Source organism: Rhipicephalus microplus, chromosome X (genome assembly GCF_043290135.1).
Source record: "Rhipicephalus microplus isolate Deutch F79 chromosome X, USDA_Rmic, whole genome shotgun sequence".
Classification (NCBI taxonomy): Eukaryota; Metazoa; Arthropoda; class Arachnida; order Ixodida; family Ixodidae; genus Rhipicephalus; species Rhipicephalus microplus.
The window spans coordinates 240,910,147-240,930,717 of record NC_134710.1 but is presented as its reverse complement, the minus strand read 5'-3'; the positions used below and the strand labels follow the sequence as shown (position 1 = coordinate 240,930,717).

Here is a 20,571-nt window from a genome sequence, read left to right as displayed (position 1 = left end):
CAAAAATGGAGACCATGCCTCATGCCAGTAATAAAGGCTAGCACACCGAATGCACACAACAACTGCTTATGCATGGTATGTTATACGCGCGAGCATGTGTACGTGAAGTTGTAGCAATGATCTGCATTGAGCGTAACGGTATTCGTATTATCTCATGCTGCAAGTAACCGCCAAGGACGAGTTGGTGAACTCACTGGAGCTGTTTGTATAGCACATTCAGGGTGCTTCGTAAAGATAGTTCTGAGTAGCGTGAAAGTAAAATAAAAAATGAGAATGAAGACAGATAACAGTGGGATAATCACCAACGTGTGTCCGTGCACAGAGGCTGGGTCAACAAAAATTGGGGGACCCTTGAACAAGATAGCCAAATCATGTGGATAGTGCGTACTTCAAATATTTAGTTCATCAAATCTTCTCTAACTTGTTATGCACCTACTTCGTGGCCTTGAGATATTAGGCGCCGTAACGTGCGTGTCTTATGTATACAGTGAGTGACCAGCTTTCAATCATGAAGTCATTATGATAATCACACGTAGTGACACCAGATGGCAATGTACGCTTGTACCACGCGTTTTCACGGCAACAATCTATGTTGTGTTGGGATGCGAGCATACAGGACGCGTGTGTTAGTAAAGTGTGAAAGTTACTTTCACTGCAATTCTATGCAGAGAAAGTTATTTTCGCTGTACTCACAAGCAGACACGTGACCGTGTGGTAGAACACCCATTTTCCACGCAAATGACTCGGGCTCGATCACCATTCACAACCTATCTTTTTATTATTTATTTTGTTTGCATCTTTCTCAATTTATGTGTCACGCACAAGACCATGATTTTTCGCACACAACTGCCGCCGCCTGAATTTCTGCGAAATGAGCAGTTTAACGCTATCGCGTTAAAATAGTCTAATGACAATATACAAATCAGGCTACTAAAGTTTACACCATCTCTTTCTGCGGCGTGAGGACTGATCTGGTGGTAAGCCACCGATCCAAATGCTAGCAACGACCTTATTTCGCGGCACGTCAAAAAAAATTCTCCAGCTGCGTCCCTGTTTACCACAAGCTGTCACCGATGTCTTGACGCACACCAGTGCACCAAAAGAAACGAGGTAGCCAAGTATACAAGTCGCTGGCAGTCAAAATATTTTTAAAAAGCAAGCCCGTATACTTATATGCAATAATGACAAGCGCGAATAAGCACATGTCTTTAAAAGTCGCGATGTAGCATAACTGTATTGAATATATGTTTTGTGGTGGCGTCAACACTTCGTCTCACTTGAAATTTCTTTTTTATGTAGCAGTTTAAGAATTTGAGTGATTTTCTTTATTTCGGTGCTTTTTTGATGAGGCGGTCCTTATGAACGTTGCACAACAAATTCGAGCAGCATCCTATGATTCCACTGGTTGTATCGGAGGTATTTTAGGTCTCTATAAGCGGATGCACATTCATGCTGACAACAAAACAGGCTCTAAATGCTGGCCCCACGTTCTTCCGAATACGGCACGGCAGGGCAAATCTACTATACTGATTCTGTTTCCGACACAGAAAAGTGGTTTTTCGTACGAAGGCAGCATTTCGCTCAGTAACACGCCGGCCTTCACACGCCGCCCTTCCTCAGTCACTTTTCTCTACTTGCTTCTCGCGGAAGGCTGGTCGAAGAGCCGTCGCTGCCTATATAGCGTTGCCTGTCGTCGCCCGCCGGTCTTTCTCCATGTCAATCGGTGACATCGCCCGGAAGAAACGAACCAGAGTGGCAAACAACGGCGCGCGAAGTAATGCACCACGGGGTCAGCGCTCGCGTCTCTCGATGCAGAGCCCGATGCGAGGCTCGCGAGGGCCGCGCGGTCTTCAGGCACGCACACGCGCGAATGCCTGACAGGGTCGCGCAGACTACCGCCGAGGCCTTTGCGGTTTCTCGCTGTTCACCCTCCGCTGTCCCCTCACAACCTTCTCTGCTTCGTGCGCCGAAACTCGATAAACTGCGTAATTTGATATAGTAGGTACGTACGGCGCTTCCTTTTTGCCGGTGCTACTTTCTGCCATTCCAGCAGCTCCTTTTTTTCTAACCGCCCACTCGTTCAGTTCTCAGTCACAAAGCACCCTGTTTGTAGTGCTATGGCTCACTGCTTTCCGCGCTTCTTGCTCTCTCTTCCTCCGTGTCCGCATCTGTGGGTGCCTCTTTCTCCTTGGCTCTTTTTGCCGTGCAGGCTACAATCACTCGATCACTGGGACTCTGCCGCTTTGAAACCTCTCTGAAACATCTCATTTCCGAATCTTATTTCAACCTCGCTAATGTGACTGTCATGTGCCTTACTTTCGCGCCACTTGCTTTTATTAGCCATCTCATTGCGCGGCCAACTGAAGCTATTGTTTCCTGTTCAAATTTTATAAACTAACGTCAAACAGTGCGCTTGATGGAATCTTTCATTATGATTTCTAACTTCATCTCTGAACAACATTAAACCGGCCGGACTAGATGCCACTGTCAGAAACCAGGATGCTTGATTGAATGCCTCATGCGTCGATGATAAAGAAAGCAATGTAAATTAGGGAACCGTTAAGTTTCGCCTTTAAGAGTTCAACACAATAGCGATATCCGCACGCACCCATGCATATAATCATGCGCGCGCGCACGCACGCACGCACGCATGCACGCACACACACACACACACACACACACACACACACACGCACACACACACACACACACACACAACTATGCTTCCCTTCTCCTGATGAAAAAACGGAATTCGACTTCCTGAAGACAGACTGTTGTCATTGTCAATAATGCCTACCTGATCTTCTAGGCCACTGAGTCACATCTCACCTAGCCGTCATGTTTTGACTTTCACACATACAAAACAATGCATTTTAATTGAACACACAGAAACCAACACACACACACACACACAACTGTACCTGGTAACTTAGGTTATGTATCCAAAATAACAAATATTTCATTTTTAAACGTTGCTTTTGTTGCGTTGCGCCAAGTGATGATAACAGCCTCGGCCCTGAAGTGCTCCACAATTAAGACACCAGCTGTTGAGATTTCCTCGTCGGGTACTTCGATGGGTCCACTTATAAACAGCTTTTCTGTAACAGGTTACTGTCACAGAGAAGCTGTTTATAACTGGACCTTTAAAAAATCGACGAATAGTTGTTACCTGCTGAATAGAAAACCCAATACTAGGTGTGCAGCGCGAAAATACTCCTTACTCATCACTTGTCAACTAGAAATCATGATCATGAGCGGAAAAATATTAATGAATACTTTAATGACCAAGTAAATACATTTACAAAATAATTCAAACATAAATGTATAAGCGATGTTTTCGGCAGGTGCAGAAGCAAATAAACAATTATACAAAACAAATACCTTTGGAAATAAACTGCGCACTGCACATCTGGTTCACGCACATCAAGGTGGAAGAGTTTAAAAATGGCGTGCATCAAATTCAACATGACTTCATGTATCTTTTTGTACCTTTATTGAAATATATGCGCCGTGTGCCAGACAGCTACATTGGTCATTCCCATGAATGCGTGACTGACGAATTTTCGTTCCTCAAAACCACATAACTTTTTGTTTTAGTACTTACCTTTAATAAAGGTGAAAAGGATGTTCAAGATATGAGCGAGTTTTTAGTGCTGCGTACGTGACGTCCGTCACGGAAGTGCGAACACCTGAAAATGGCACGGCTGATGCTACGCAAAACGGCGTTTAACCGCAATAAGCAAGGCGGGCGATTCATTCAAGTTGGCTGCAAAGCCACGTCGAACTACTGTTGCGAGAGGTCACAGTAAAATTTTTCACACCCTTATGGGTGTAAAAAGGGTGTTTTGCAGATTTACACCCTTTTCGATTAAATGTAACACCCTTTTCTTTGCTGGTACACCCTCAGTGAAGGGTGTAACTGGCAAAAGGGTGTTATTATGCCGTTCGTGAGGGTGTTGAAGAACAGAAGGGTGTACACCTATAATTGTTGGAATAAAAATTGTTCCGTTTAACGTCCCAAAGTTGTCATATAATCATTAGAGACGCTGTACCGAATGGCTCCGAAAATTTAGACCACCTGGGGTTATTTAAGGTGCACCTAAGTCTAACTACACAGGTCTCGCACTCTTTCTCGTCCATTAAAAATGTGGCCGCCGTGAACTGCCGGGATTCCATCCTGCGACTTGCGGGTCAACAGTTCAGCACCATAAGCACCAGACCACCGGCACTGGAGTGCACGTGCAAGAATCCAGCTGCATCCATGCTTGCAAATAAAATACCACGCATAGAGCAAGGAATGCATGCCTTTCCTAAGATAACAATGTCGTAGGGATGAAAAAAATCAAGGAAATGATTGAGGCATTGACAAATTTTACAGAACACTAAGAATAATTGAGAAAATGTAAAAGAGACTAACTTCTCCTCGCACTGTATGATTCGACATGCTTTGCCGCTTTATATCGTCCACTTTATATGTGAATAAATGAATGGGCTACTGTCACGATCTACGGACAGCACATATTCATGTGTAGAAGCAATTGAGAAAAAAAGCTTGAATTTATTACAAAAAACCCTTGCTCGGTCATAAGCCGTTCGAGTGCAAGTTGTTTTCACAAGATTATCGAAGACGAGACGTGCTTGGTCGAAAAAGAAAACAATGCACTACCTTCTGCAACAATGCGGGAGCACGGGAAGTGGTTCTTTAGGTGAAGAAATAAAGGTCAGAGAATGGCGCGGTCAGTGCACGCAGCGCCTTTGCGAAGCGAAGGGGAGAAGGGTACGAGAGGAGAGAGAGACACGCCTCTCGCCCCCCCCCCCCACACACACACACATATATATATATATATATATATATATATATATATATATATATATATATATATATATATATATATATATATATATATGTTGTGGGACACTGCGACCCACGTTGTAAAATTTGTATTTGCTATCTACTCTGTTTGACATCCCATCGGGGGGGGGGGGGGGTGTATGAGGTGATCAGCAGGGGGCACTGCAACCCCCGTCGAGTAAAAAAACTTACGTCGAGTTACAGTGCCACCTCTCTATTTCTCTATGTACCTATAGGGATTTACATTGCCCCCTAAGTGACCAAGGGCCGCCCCCGCCCCCCTTCCCCCGTGGTGGGCACGCCTATGCATAGGCACCATCAATCATTGCAATAAAATTTTGTGTGTAAATGTGTGCGTCAACAATAGTACATTTTGAATTCAAGAACATGAGTGTTTTAGGTGATTATTACCGCTGTTGTTCATTTGTTAAAAATGCATTGTACCTGCAAGCGTTTCAAACTTCGCGCGCGCGCGCTAAAGTCATACGTCAACTTCGTTTTTTTGTAAAGATAAAATTATTTTGCCACCTTCGTTTTTATGTTATATATATTTCCGTTCATTTTTTATACTTAAACGCATTACTAAATCATTTTATCGCGCCATTGTACGTCTGCGGAGCTGTAACCGGAGCTGTAATACATGTTTGGGCGTGCTGGTTGGGCACTGCAGCTTGTCGGTTCTGCATCGTTTTTTCTCGTTTTTTTGAGGTGTGCTTGCGCGCTGCGTTCGTGTTTTGTGTTCTACCGGTGCTGCCTATTACGAAGATGAACTCTACTCAAGCGAGGACGTGTGGCGTCGCATTTTGGAACACTCGCCAGGTACGTACCACATTCCTGCTGTCGGCGCTTTGTCAACACCGAGAGCGTGATAACGACGCCACGCTACGTTTTTCGTTACATGTGGGCGATAAGCGAAGTTTTTTAACGCAGCGAACCTGTTTGTGTGTGTCGTTTCATCAGGATGAAGGCGTTTTTCGGGGAAGTCAAGCGTGGGCGAGCTTTTTCTTTCGATTCAAGCATGCTTCGGTGTGTGAAGCACATGGCGCGTGCGTGCGCATTGGGAATTTGGCGGCAGGTTTGTGCGAGTTGTGACGGCGCTCGCCTCTGTCGGCAGTGGTGTTGGCAGGGAGACCTGCTCGCGATGGACCAATATTTTGGTTAAATAATTGTTGGGTGAAGACGGCGTTTGTTAGCTGTAAGCGTTGATTACGCCTAGGGCGCGTATGTTTGGATCTCTTAACTTGAGGATTTTTTTTTTTGCATACCTGTTCATATTGTGTGCTACAGGAGTCAACGGGTTCATATGTTGTACGTCCAAAGCAGTTTGAAAAGTTTCATATGTTGTACGCCCTTTTTAGATGCGGAAGCATCTTATACTCGCGCCTTGTAGTGCGCCGTCCGCACCGTCCGCACCGCTTCTCGAACATTCGACAGCTGACGCGCGCGCATGCGCCGTCGTGCCGTCTCCTCCTTCTTCCACCATTTGTGCATCCCTTCCTCCTCTACACACCGCGCGCGCTTCACTCCTCCACCATCTGTGCACCCTTCCTCCTCTACACACCGCGTTCGACATCTACAATTCTCCTGATTCTCCAGTGGACGCGCATGCACCGTCGCGCTTCGAGAACATTCAACAGCTGACAGTGCATGCGCCGTCGCACTGTATATATACTCAAGGTCGGCGCTCGCTCGCTCAGTTGCCGCTCGTCGGTTGGTTTGTACGGCGCGTCGACGTCCAAGGTCGCGGTGAAATGAATTCCAACGAATCCACAAACACAATGATCGACGTCCCTTCGACCAGCGCCGCCCTTTCGCATACGTGTGTACGTGTTCACTCATTTAACACCCCCTCCTACAACCACGTTAACCAATTTAGCCATCGACCCAAGTATGTCGCAATTTAATACCCCATTTCACAACCACGTTAACCAATTTAGCCATCGACCCAAGTAAGTCGCACTTTAACACCCCGTTAACCAATTATATGCTCCGCATCCTCCTCAGTGTTCCCCCGAGGGAAGCTGCGGGCAATTTTTTTTAAACTGCTATCAGAAAATGCTGCGGGTAGCCGTACGTATGCCGGTGTATGCTTCCACGCCGGCACGCATCTTTGAACTACCGTGTTATTCGAGTTCGCGTGCAGCATGCTGCCTCGTCTTAGGTACGGCTCGCAAGGCTTGCACGTATGTACGCTTAGGTGTTTATGCAGCCCGTTTAGTCAAATCGGAGCTTACGTTATACATTCGCAACGTAGGTTGTCTGATGCGTTCGAAACCCATGAATTTTGAGCCGTTCGTTAAACTTGAACTGTATTTCCGAACAAAATTTTCATGGCTTATTAGGGCCGAATAACTGTAGCTTAACTGTGCGAGCCCTAATTCGATCAGTAGTTCATGCGGTAGAGCACATTTTATTTTATTCAGCTTGTTTTCGCCATGCTTAGATTTCATTATTTTGTGTTGGTTTGTTAAATATTGTATGTGCCTCGCCCAAACTTTGTGTTCAAACTTTGCTAAGCAATTTTACTGATTGATATGTGGGGTTTAACGTCCCAAAACCACCATATGATTATGAGAGACGCCGTAGTGGAGGGCTCCGGAAATTTCGACCACCTGGGGTTCTTTATCGTGCACCCAAATCTGAGCACACGGGCCTACAACATTTCCGCCTCCATCGGAAATGCAGCCGCCGCAGCCGGGATTCGAACCCGCGACCTGCGGGTTAGCAGCCGAGTACCTTAGCCACTAGACCACCGCGGCGGGGCTAAGCAATTTTACTTGTACGAACAGTAAGAACAGTTTAGACCATCACCTCCAATGGCATTTATTAACAGATTACAAGCTTATGCCGATCTGGTCAGAAACACACATGAAAACATTGAAAAAACCACACACTGGCCACGAAAAAAAGCACAGTCTTTGTCACTTGTGAATAGGGCTTTTGTGTGGGGGGGGGGGGGCAAAACGTCATGCTTTCAATTAGGGTCAGCATGTTGTTTTGTCTTCACATCAGATGACAAGCTTCAGTAAATTCTATAGGCATGCGCTACACTTATAGAAGGGATCTGTGGTGTTTGGAGAAACGAATATATCATTTAACGCTCAAAACTTGCAATAATGTTATACATCATAGTATGCATACATAAGGCATGCACGTGTTGCTGTGAAAATGGAAAATTGGACAGTATGTTCATCTGACAATCATGAATATAGACTGCATGTTTCCAAGCTGTTGGCATTGACGCAATTGCACAACTTCAGAAATCAGTCTCGTCAAACGTTTATTGTGTATTGCTAAATCGTGACCCATGCCTTCCAGTATTCTTGTTACTAGAGATCGTTGCAGAAGCCTGCATGCTTTATTAGGATGGTATTTAGCTCAAGATGGGTGCGTTGTATTAGCATTTCCACATTCTTTCCCATTATTTATTAGACAGCCTGTAATGAGGGGTATGTTAGGGATGAGTGAGGGGCACTGCCTTTTTAGCCACCTGGAATCATTGAATTAACAGCCATAATTTAGCAGTTGACAATAGTAATTTAGTGAAACCGATTTTATATGTTATCGGCATAATCGTCCTAATGTAGGCAGCTGAAAGAAAGTTACATTAGTTGTGTTCAAACTAAAATTCGTAATATAACTTTATGTGTTACCTCCAATGGATACTTGATCAAAGCGCATACCGTCAAGAACGCGCTGCCTTATTAATGAATTGGCATCTATACGCACTATGCCAGAGCGCTATTCAAGTATGTTTTGAGACACATCTGTCATGTGAAAAATGCATATTCTTTCGTAAGGTTGCAGCTATGTTCGCCAGAAACACTGAGGATGTTTTTGTTGTAGCATGTCTAGTTTTCGTACACCCTACTCTTTTAAAACACAACGTTCCAGATCATTCTAAATTGAGTTTCAAATTCTGCTTCGCTAACAGACACATCAGTAAATTGTTTTTTTGTTTCTCTCGCAGTCTATACATGCTCGTCGTAAGAAGAGAGTGTAGGAGACGTCTGGACTAGCCCATCATCAAGGCTGGCTCGTGGAAAATTTGACTGCTGGTGCACATCAGTGGCGCATGGCTTCTATTTCTTCTGAAAAGCGAGCTGCAGACAGCCACCTGGTAGCTGTATTCAAGGAGCACAAAGGTTCAGGGTGTTCAATGTTAACCCTTTTGTTTTTCCTTAAAAGAGAAGTCAGCACTGTAAGTTATGTATGTAAAGCCACCTCTGCTAATAGCTATGTATCCAGGAGGATGCAATGTGAGACAATAATTATCACTGTCAGCGGTGCCATTAAGTTTTATTAATCAACTTAATAGTGACCACAGCAGGAGATCATGTATGTGTTAAATATTTTAGCCAGTCACATTTCTACATATTATCACTTGTAAGAATTCTAGCATGCCTGTGCTCAGATATCCTGCTAGAAATTTAGTTACGGCTTGCATTATTATGTGTGCAGGACAGTGAGCACTAGCACAGACTCTGATTTCATGCATTTAATCTGACCGTCGGTGGAAGGCATGGGCAAACATTAAAATGGTTACTCTTGCTATTCGCTGGCGATAGCAAGAACTGACTGCTCGTTCCGCTATGGAGTGATATTTTGCTGAACCTCACTGCCTTGCATGCGTAATCATGAAAAGCAAAATTAAACTTTCAAACGGGATATCTAGGAGCATAAACATAATCAGAAAAGTTTTCCAAGTGGGACTGTGTAGAAACACGACTGCCTCCAACTTTTTAATGCAAACATACCTGCTTATTTGCGTTACTAAATTTTCAAAATTTCAATATTTTTGGTTGATAGGCCAGATGACAGCATTATTTTATTACTTTGTATCCCCCTGGACACAATCTGCCAAGGTGTTTTTCTGTTCTTCAGGCTAAAATTCAATGTAACTAGGCAGTGCATTTAAGAATGTGTCAGTGCTGCTTACTGAGCTCTTTATTGGATATTTTGTTTTTTCCAAGATCTACTGAGTGTGTTGCTCGCCAGACTTGCATGTGATGTTAATTGATGCCTTATGTGCAATTGGCCATTTAAAAACACTTTTTGTGTTGTGATAAAAAGTAGCACAATAATGATTTTATCTTCAGTGTAACCTTCACTGAATATTCTATTTTAATATATTTTTGTCACTGTAGTTATTTCATTGCCTTTGGGAAGTTCAATTCATAAGTACAATCAAGTGTTTTCCCACCGTCATACTTCATCGTACCTAACTTTGCCAATACCAAACCATGTCAGATATATTACAGTGATACATACTCATGTTTAACATTGTTAATGATAACTGATAGAAGGCATACTAGAATATTGTAACGTGAGTCCTTGGATCGGGGGGTTGAATGGTGAATTTTTTCAACTACATAGTAATATCTGCTTGCTTTATTTCATGTCAAGTGTGATGAGAATAATATTTACCGAGGTTAACGTGTTAAAACCATGATATAATTATCAGGGACACTGGAGTAGAGGGTTTCAGATATTTTGACCACCCGGGGTTCTTTAAATGCATCCATGTCTAAGCAGACAGGTGTCATGCATTTCCTCCTTAATCGAAATTGCAGCCACCACAGCCATGGTTTGATTTTGTGGCCTTCAGTTTAGCAGTCAAGGGTTACTTGAAGCGTATATTAGTTGTGGGCTGTGGTCTTGCTTCTAAGATGCATCTTAAGTACAGCAGTTTGGTGCCAACCAGGCATCTCCACTAGTGCACTGGTGTTGTGTTTTTGCATTCATAATTTACTGCAATATTTAACTATTTTATCAAGATGCATTTCTGAGCAGCTCTGCGAATTGTGTGCTGATGCTTATTACATTCCTTATCTTTTGCAAGAGGTAATGATTGTTCCATGTATTCTGAGTTAGATATGAAGTTACCAATTTTCCTTCTTTTATACTCTGTAAGAGTGTAAAGCCCAACAAGTCACTCTGATATACTTTGCACATTGTACATCAGATGGCTAAATTGTGTGTGCAGAGCTTATATAAACAGCCCATAGTGTTTCGAATGCCTTGAAAACTGCCTTAGGATCAGAAAAAACTGTTGCGAAGAGTGGGATAGTCTGGGTGAACAGTGGAAGTTCCTCAGATAGGCTGGCTGATGTTTCGATAGGAGGACTTATGTTCGTCAAAAGTGCCTTTTCTTCTCATCCTTGGCATGTTAGCTTTAAGGGAGTTAGTAGGGACGTCATCTCCTGGTGGTGGTGCGTGTCTTTGTTGGCAATTGCCCCCGGAAAAGAAAAAAAAACTGGAAAGCAAACAAGTGCAGCCCTCACTTAATTTCAAGTTGACTGGTAGCAATTCACATTGTTCTCGGAGGGTAGAGAAAAAAATGGAAGCAAAAAAGAGGAAACACGCAAAGTAGGAGCAGTGTGCTGCCGCTACAGACGCGAAAAAAGCAAAGAGCTTGAAACTTCGAAGCCAGCAGACGGGGTTCCCGCGTTAGGCCATCACAAAGGGTTGCCAACGACAAAGGCCTACGCTGTTCTCGAACATCTATGAATGGGACTCGTAAGAAAGCGGTTACGAAAAGGCGCGAGAGAGAAGCAGGCGGCTACCTTTAAATGCTAAGATTTCAAAGGTAAGCGACACCAGATGTGTTTGGAAGAGAATGTGTTTAATAGGGAAAGTCATTGGTTAAAATATGCTTTCACTATCCCCGTAGGTGGCCCGCTCAACAGAATTGCCTCAAGAATTTGGCGGCATGTTGGCAGAGAAAGAGAGAAATTCAGAATGCAAAGGAAATAAGCATTAACGAGAGAAACGCAGAAAGAAAGGAAAAAATTTAAAAAGGCGGGTTGGAGGTAGATGACACGCTAGCGTTAACAGACGAGGAAAGGAAAAAAGACGCAGAGAAATTTGTGGCTTGGCAATGACTTAATGGTGCACGGTAGTAGTGTTTTTTGAAGCAACAAAAGAAGAAAGAAAGCTGTAGTTGAAAAGTTCTGGCAAATAAAAACGTCGTAGTTGTGTGTATATAGACACATGTATATCTATATTTATAATTTAAAAAATTTTTGAGAGAACATCAATAGTACAACTTGTAATATAGGAGCGATTCCATGTAATACCGGTTATGTCTATTTGAAGGTTGAACCTTTCTGATTTCTAAATGCTGTCGTAATTATGCTATGGCTTTCAGCGATTCCGAATGGCGACGTGCTACATTGATTCGTGATCGGTGTAGGGGCTTACATTTGTGTATCAATTATCATTCCATGTATTTCCTCTCTCATGGTGAGCAGAAATTTGTAGAACATAAAGCTTTGCTTGGTCGAAATTGTGGCCCTGTTGGTTGAAGTGACTGGCTACTGCTTTTGGTAACTTGTGTTTTGTGTCTGCACAGTGGCCGTTCAGTCTTACGTGAATTGGCTGCCCAGTTTTGCCTATATATTGTCTGCAGGTGGCGCACTTAAGACAGTATATTAGGTTGTTCGAAGTGCAGATGAAGATCGATGGGACCTTGTGAATGTAGTCAAATTCTGTGCTTTTTAAGTTGTTAGCCAGCTATATATTTTTACAGGTGGAGCATCTGGGCCGGCCACAGGGACCAGACGTCCTAGTGTTTGCTTCAAGTTTTGCGGAAATAGGAATGCGTGGCACGTGGCATTTGCAACGCTAACTTAAAGACATGCTTGTTCATGCAAACTTAGACTAGGACGTCTGATCCCTGTGGCCGGCCCAAGTGCTCACCCTGCAAATATATACAGCCAGCTACCAACATAAAAAGCGCAGCATCTGACTACATTCACAAGGTCACATAGAGCTTCACCTGCACTTTTAAACAACCTAATATACTTTTCTGAGTGTGCCAGCTGTAGAAAACAATATATATAGGCGAAAGTGGGCCGCCAATTCACTTAACACTGAACGGCCACCGTGCAGACACAAAGCACAATTAACCGAAAGTAGTAGCCGGTCACTTCTACCAACAGGACCACACTTTCTAAAAAGCAAAGCTTTATGTTCTACAAAATAATTGCCGGTCACCACGAGAGAATAAATACATGAAATCATAATTTATACACAAACTTATGTCCCTACACCCATCAGGAATCAATGTTGCACGTGGTAATTTGGAATCGCTGAAAGCCATTGCATAATTGCGGCCATATTTAGGGACTAGAAACGTTCAACCTTCAAATAGACACAACTGGTATTACATGGAATCACTCCTAACCTACATATTGTAATAATAATATTCACTCTGAGTTTTTAAAACATTAATTATAGATATACATGTGTCTATATACACACAACTACGAAGTTTTTATTTTCCAAAACCTTTCAACCACAGCTTTCTTTCCTCTTTTGTCGCTTCAAAAAACACTCCTACTGTGCACCATTAAGTCATTGCCAAGCCACAAATTTCTCTGCGTCTCTTTTTCCTTTCCTCGTTTGTTAACGCTAGCGTGTCGCCTACCACCAATCCGCCTTTTTTTTTCTTTTTTTCTTTTCTTTTGTGTTTATCTTGTAGTTGCTTATTCCCTTTGCATTCCGAACTTGCCTATTTCTCTGCCAACATGCCGCCAAATTCTTGAGGCAATTCTGTTGAGCGGGACACCTATGGGGATAGTGAAAGCATATTTTAACCAATGACCTTCCCCAATAAACACGTGGTCTTCCAAACACATCTGGTGTCGCTTACCTTTGAAATCTTGGCATTTAAAAGTAGCCACCTGCTTCTCTCTTGCCCCTTTTTGTAACCTCTTTTTTATGAGTCCCATTTATAGATGTTCGAGAACAGCATAGGCCAATATCGTCAGCAACTCTTCGTGATGGCCAAACGCGGGGACTGTCTGCTGGCTTCGAACTTTCAAGCTCTTTGCTTTTTTCGTGTCTGTAGCGGCCACCCATTGGCAGCACACTGCTCCTACTTTGGGTGTTTCCTTTTTTTTCTTTTTTTTTCTCCACCCTCTGAGAACATTCTGAATCACTACCACCCAACTTGAAATGAAGCAAGGACTGCACTCCTCTGCTTTATAGTTTTTTTTTTTCAGGCTACGATTGCGAACAGGGACACATGCCACCACCAGGAGATGACGTCTTTACTAACCCCCTTGAAACTAATATGCCAAGGATGAGAAGGCTAGGCACCTTTGACGAAGATAGGTTCTCCTATCGAAACTTTGGTCAGCCTATCTGAGGCATTTCCACCTGTCGGCTCTCATTTTGATTTTGTTATGAAGAGTGTGTTTTTGAGAAATGGATGCTGTCTTTATTACCTAGAAAGATGCTGAAAAATAAAACTTGAAATTTTAATATGTGGTGAAGCTTCATGGGGTGAGGGCTGATCTGTTAATCATCTTTCTTCAGCCACTGACCTTACCTGTTCGAATAGTGGCGGCAAACTGCTCTAACTGTAGTATGTATGAAATATTATATGTGTGTTTGCTTTCAGTTGAGAGAAAATTTGTGTTGTGGTACATGTACTTGATATTTATCTTATGCCAATATATGTCTACTTTTAGGAAGTGGGAAAAGATATTTATCAATAAGTGAAAATGATGTCTACCAAAGCAGCTCTGTTATTTTTGTATAATCAGAAAGTTTGAAATGAACTAGGTGAGGCTGAACTCGCATGGTTTCGCGATACCAAGTGCAACTGCAAATTAAGTTGCTGAAATATGTATATGTCTGCATCCTGCATGAGACGTGTGCACTGTTACGGGTAATGTTTTCAATATAATGTGTTTGTGTGTCTACATAAACGTATGCATACCAAGCACCCTTGGTGTATCGACTCACTGAGCCACCAATTGATATACCCGAGATGTTTATGCTATTTAACACTAAATAGTTGTATTTAATTGTATAACTATAAAAGGCAGTCTAAATTTCTATAGTCGGCTTTACAAAGAAGGCTTTGAGGAATAACATTGCATTTCAGTAAGCTTGCTTATACACACACACACACACACACACACACATATATATATATATATATATATATATATATATATATATATATATATATATATATATATATATATATATATAGTGAGATCAAACAGACAATATTGCCAAGGAAAGTATAGGGGAAGTTATAAGTCCGAATTGTAATGTAAATGTGAAAAAAGAAATGTGGGTGAAAAGATAACTTGCCATGGACAGGAACCAAACCTGAGACCTTCGAATAACGCGTTACTCAAAGGTCGCAAACCCTTTCAACACCCTTTTAGAAGGGTGTTGAACACCCTAACATTTTGCTGAACACCCTTCGTGTAGGGTGTTCAGCTAACACCCTTTCAGTAGGGTGTATCTGAAAACACCCATAGGGTGTTGCTCTGGCGACAAGCCAGTTTACACCCTTAAGGGTGTAAAAAATTTACTGTGTATGGTGTTACGCCGCTACAGGTGTGGTGTACGCAGCACTTAAGTTTCCTGCTATCGTGTAGCCGTGATTGCGGCTGCCTGAAGTGAATGGCCCCCAAATAAAAGAGAGACCACGCAGCAGTGGTAAAAACTTAATGCACCTGCCTCCAAAGCAGAAGGCGCTGCTGGGTTTCATTTCCAGTGCCACCGAACACACACGGATTTTTCTAGTTGGGAGACAAGAAACCCGGCTTGGCGATCGGTGTTGTGGTAACGCGTCTCTCGAAAAGCCGCTCTCTCTGTTTGCTCGTTTCACTCCCCTCCATGAAATACGCTGAGCAAAATTGAGCGAATTTACTATCCCCAAACCAATACAAAAATGAAAAGGGTGTTCAAAAGATAAACCGTCCTGACCGGAAGCATCAACCACGTTATGTACAAATGAAACAATGCTGACTATGAAGCAATTTGACAGTAGACGACGATGTTCTACAGGTCAGCCTTTACCATCTATAAACGCCTTTTGTTGGGAATTTTATAGTTTTTTTTACGTGTTCTATATTTTCCGTCGGCCGATATAGAAGGCACTAAGCCGACCGAAATTTTTTGTGCACTTTCTACGCGCACTTCTCGCACCTCCCCTTTTTTCAACACTGCCGAGCGAGCGTTTCAGAGAACTGACAAGCGTATCAGATTTGAAGTGACCAGCAACTGACAAGCTAGAACTGACAAGCTTATCAGGTTTCGTTCTGGCAGACTTGAGAAATCTCGCTAGTATGCGAGGGATTATTGGTCAGCTGTCAGCTCGCAATAAGATCCCGTGCTATGTGACGCCAACAGGCAGGAAATGAGTGTGCCACACTCACCATCATGCCTATTAGCAGCGCTGACTGATGCTCCCAAGTTTAAATGCACTAATATACCTTGTATATGCCCCATAAAGTGGGCGGGGGTGATTGACCACCGCGGTAGCTTACTTCTTAGATCATACAGGATGCGTTATTTGTAGATCCCTAGTTCGTTCCCGGCCACTTTTCGTCCATCTTTCTTTCTTCATATTTGCTTCACAATTACTACAAATGAATGACATCTCCTATACTTTCCTCGGCATTTATTTCTGTTAGTTCTCACGCATCCCAACGACGAAGATGCTAAAGTGGCATCAAAATATTAGTTCTATATTTATGATTTTGTAAAACAGAGACTCTCGTATTCGGCTCTGTTACGTGTATTGCTCATACAACAAAAAGAAAATGTAATGAAGTACATTAGTTTCTTGCATGCTTTTCAGGCGCGCTCCGCAGTTTCTCACCTATAACCACATTCCACTTTTTCGGTATGCACTTATCTCACAAGTCAAACAGAGCGTTCTGCAATGCTCGTGAAGACTGTTCTGTCAGTTGCAGAGCCTATAGCGGGTAAATATCAAACATTCTCGATCTTTTCTCGCACCCAGTAGAAATAAGTACTTGTTTTACTTCCTTTTCCGACCAGAAGCAAAAACAGATAAACAGATCCACTAATTCAGCTCGCTGCTTTGATCCTGTTTCCACGATTGAGTTATGCGACGCGCATGCGCGGCCAATTGAAATCATATTAGCGAGAGTAATACTCGGCACGGAATCCGCAATTCTGGGCACGTGTGGTAGAGGTGGGCGTCAGAAACATCCTTTCTCGTTTTCGTCCACTCATTCATTCGGGGCCATTACATGCTTTGCACGCGCCTCGGAAACTAATTACCACAATGGGACGACAGTTACGGTGGCATGAACGGCGATAACAAGTCGCCTCGTGCCTCTGAACAGACCATACCGAACTGCAATATACGAGTGCGAATCGGGGCTATAGAATTTAACATTCAATACGCAATATAAGCGAGAACACAGCCATACTCCCCTCTCTCTCCCTCTCTCTCTCTCTCCCCCTCTCTCTGTGTGTGTGTTCCTTTGTATTTGTCTCCCTCTAGCAACTGTGCGTGTGAATTAGTGAGAGTCTGTTGCTTTGTTTTGGTGTGCATGTGGCCCGCGACGCAATAACCAGCCCTCCTGAAGTCACATTTTAATGGAAAAAGCGCCAAAGTGCAAATTATGGAAATACGTTCTGACGGGTGGTTTCACTGGCGTTTCCATATGTATTTTTTTTTCCCTCTTGAGTTGCCAAACAGCATGACATCTTAATGAAGTTCAAATATACGCATACTTTAAAATGACCCCTCAGAGACTTCCACACTTGAACGAACGTTACATGCTAATGTGGTCACAGGATAATGCGGTCACAGGATATGGTGACGTCGCATTTCTCTTTATGCTGCGCTCAGACAAAAAACTTCACCTCCATTTACTCTAAGGCCAATATTACTTTCCTGAAAAATTGTCCTTTCCCTTGAACGAGCAATGTGCGCTTTCTTGTTGTTGATTCGACAAGAGAACTTTTATAGGTATACATGAGATACTTCATGTTTTAAGAGAAGAGTATTAAACCTTATGGGTGGAAAGCATACTTAACAAAAATCAAAACCTGTGTCCATGTGGTTTGTTTTACAATAGCACGCAAAAGAAAGCTCCATACCGAATCGATGGTATATAACATTCTGTGGCATAGCAAAATAGAATGGAACGAGACTTCAGTAATATATAACTTAACATTAAACATGGTCCTAATTCTTAGTACTGCTTGCGAAGTTACCATCTTTAAAAAGGCACTACATAATCCTTAAGCTCATGGTACTTTGTATTTTTCGACGAGTTCAAATGCTTTATTCTTCTCAATCGCAATCGATCTTTCGAAACTTGCAAATATTTTATCATCAAGAGCTGACATCCGAGGCCAGAATTTTTCGTCAAAGCATGGTGTCATACTTCATTGTCTGCCTAGTTCAGTTAAATAATGTGCTCAAAGATGTATCGCGGAATAACAATAAATATTTGTAAAAGTTATATTATAAGTAAAATGGATTAGGTTTCATGCCAAATAGGCGAGTTTAGGCATTCCAAGTTCGCAGATTTTACAACACAGCCTAAGCCCAAGATTGAATCGTATCAGGTGCAATATTTTGGTGTAAACCTCACATCTAGGTGTCACTTTCTTTCCGAATAGCCTACTTTGTTCATTCGTGAATTTGTTAGAGCCAGAGAACATTTTATATGTACTTTTCTCACTGCGTTTTTAAAGCCAAACTATAACTACCACGCCTCATTTCTCTATGAGAGAAGTAGTATCAGACATCGTACATCACCGAAGCTCGCTTACAGACACTTACTTTTCAATATCTGATTGATTGATTGATTGATATGCTGGGTTTAAAGTCCCGAAAACACCATATGATTATGAGAGACACCGTAGTGGAGGGCTCCGTAAATTTTGACTACTTTGGCTTCTTTAACGTGCACTCAGATCTAAGCACACGGGCCTAAAGCTTTTTCGCCTACGTCAAAAATGCAGCCACCACCGCTGGAAATCAATCCCGCTACCTGTGGGTTCATAACCGAGTACCTTAGTCACTACACAACCACGGCGAGGCTTTAAAATATGATTGAATAAGGCAATATCAAGTTATAACTACGATACGCACTGCTAATAATGTCTCCTTTAGCAACGTAGCGAGATTGAGACAGTTGTGCTGCATTTATTCTTCTAAATATGTATATAGTAAAAAAAGACAATGTGTACACCTCTGATAGGTGGGGTTTAACGTCCCAAAACCACCATATGATTATGAGAGACGCAATGTGTACACCTCTGCACACTCATGTATAATAATGTACTCGAGTGTAGCTGTATCTTGCAAGCCTTGAAGCGATTCCGGAAGCTACGTACACAAACACAACCCGTGTGGTGTAGACCTTGATCAACTGCCCCATTTTGCATTTAAAGTATCGCAGCACTCGCTACAGTTCACGAGGACAAGACAGGAAGAACATGAGAGGACATCGCTGCCCTATCATGTTCTTCACAGTCTTGTCCTCTTCGTATGCCGCACTACAATATTTTAAGTAGGAATGTATCCCCAACTAGCCCCGAAACGTGTTTTGTTAAGTGAAGTATTTTGTTTGTTTTAGTTGGTTAAGCTGAGCTGCCGACACCGACTCAAGCCGGGCGCTCTAACACAGCCCCATGCTGTACTAGCGTGCAACCTAAGGCGGCCATCGATACACATTCACACAAAGAAATACTGTTGTGCAGAGAGATGTTACCCTGTAGTGTGATCCACCAGTATACAGCACTTCATTCATGCATGCAATACAATATGGTGCAGTACATTGATTTGTCCAAACTTGCTTTTATTGTCTTTGAGAGCCTTCTGGTTTCAGGTTATATCAGATTTCTTTTAAGGTAGTAATCCATCGCTGTGCACACTCGGACATAAGAGTGCGGACAATTGGAGAAATGTGCTCCCCTCCCCCCTCCCTCATTATTGAAGGAGTGCACAAAGCGTATACCGCATGCCCTTACCACGCCAGACCTCTACCGTGTAGGTTTAAAGTGCGAGGTCATGGCCGAGCATGTCGTTGACAATAATTTGTAGCCGAAGAGCCCTGGTGTTGCGTTCCGAAAACTGTTTACTAGCTCCCTTTACGACAGGAAAGCCTTGGACCAAAGGCACACTAAGGTGAGAAGAACGCCATCAGCTAATTTTCACTTTTGAATCCACTGTGACACTTTTTTTACCTCGACGAAGTGGGAGGGCCCCACCGTGGTGGTCTAGTGGCTAAGGTACTCGGCTGCTGACCCGCAGGTCGCGGGATCGAATCCCGGCTGCAGCGGCTGCATTTCCGATGAAGTCGGAAATGTTGTAGGCCTGTGTGCTCAGACTTGGGAAGTAAAAACAGCGCAAAAATATAGACAAAGACCGAGGAAGAGACGACACCGCGCTGAACTCGCAACTAAACATTATTGAAAGATACAAGCACATATATCAAGCATTTGATCCAGTCACGTGGACAACCAAAGGCGTCTGCGCATCAGAGCAAACAAGGTATGAAACAAACCTAATCATATTGATAATCAACACGTGTTTAACAACCACGAAAAAACGCCATTATTGCTGTGTGCTCAGATTTGAGTGCATGCGAAAGAACCCCAGGTGGTCGAAATTACCGGAGCCCTCCACTACGGCGTCTCTCATGATCATATGGCGGTTTTGGGACGTTAAACCCCGCATATCAATCAATCAAACTGGGAGGATGGGGTGGGGGCTGTGGTGAAACTTCCCGTCCCGTCCCCCTTACAGAGAAGCCTTAACCCACCTATGCCAGCTAATATTTCTCGCACTTTTTTTTAAACCATACTTCGATTGAAAGTTGCAGAATTCACGCATTCGAGGGAGACGTGTACGGGAAGCTTCGATGAGCCAGCACGGAAAAAGAACGCTATGAGACGAGACTCAAGCAAAATTA

At 43.0% G+C, this 20,571-nt stretch overlaps 1 protein-coding gene and 1 long non-coding RNA gene across 3 annotated transcripts in view; one reads left to right on the top strand and one right to left on the bottom strand.

The window, feature by feature from the left end:
* The window catches only part of LOC119187743 (Hig-anchoring scaffold protein), a 632,807-nt gene that overhangs the window by 491,241 nt on the left and 120,995 nt on the right, over positions 1-20,571 (bottom strand). The window lies entirely within an intron of this gene.
* Positions 5,485-10,072, top strand: LOC142776030 (uncharacterized). Its single transcript, XR_012887244.1, has 2 exons — positions 5,485-5,671; positions 8,823-10,072. It is a non-coding gene; the product is annotated as an uncharacterized LOC142776030 (long non-coding RNA).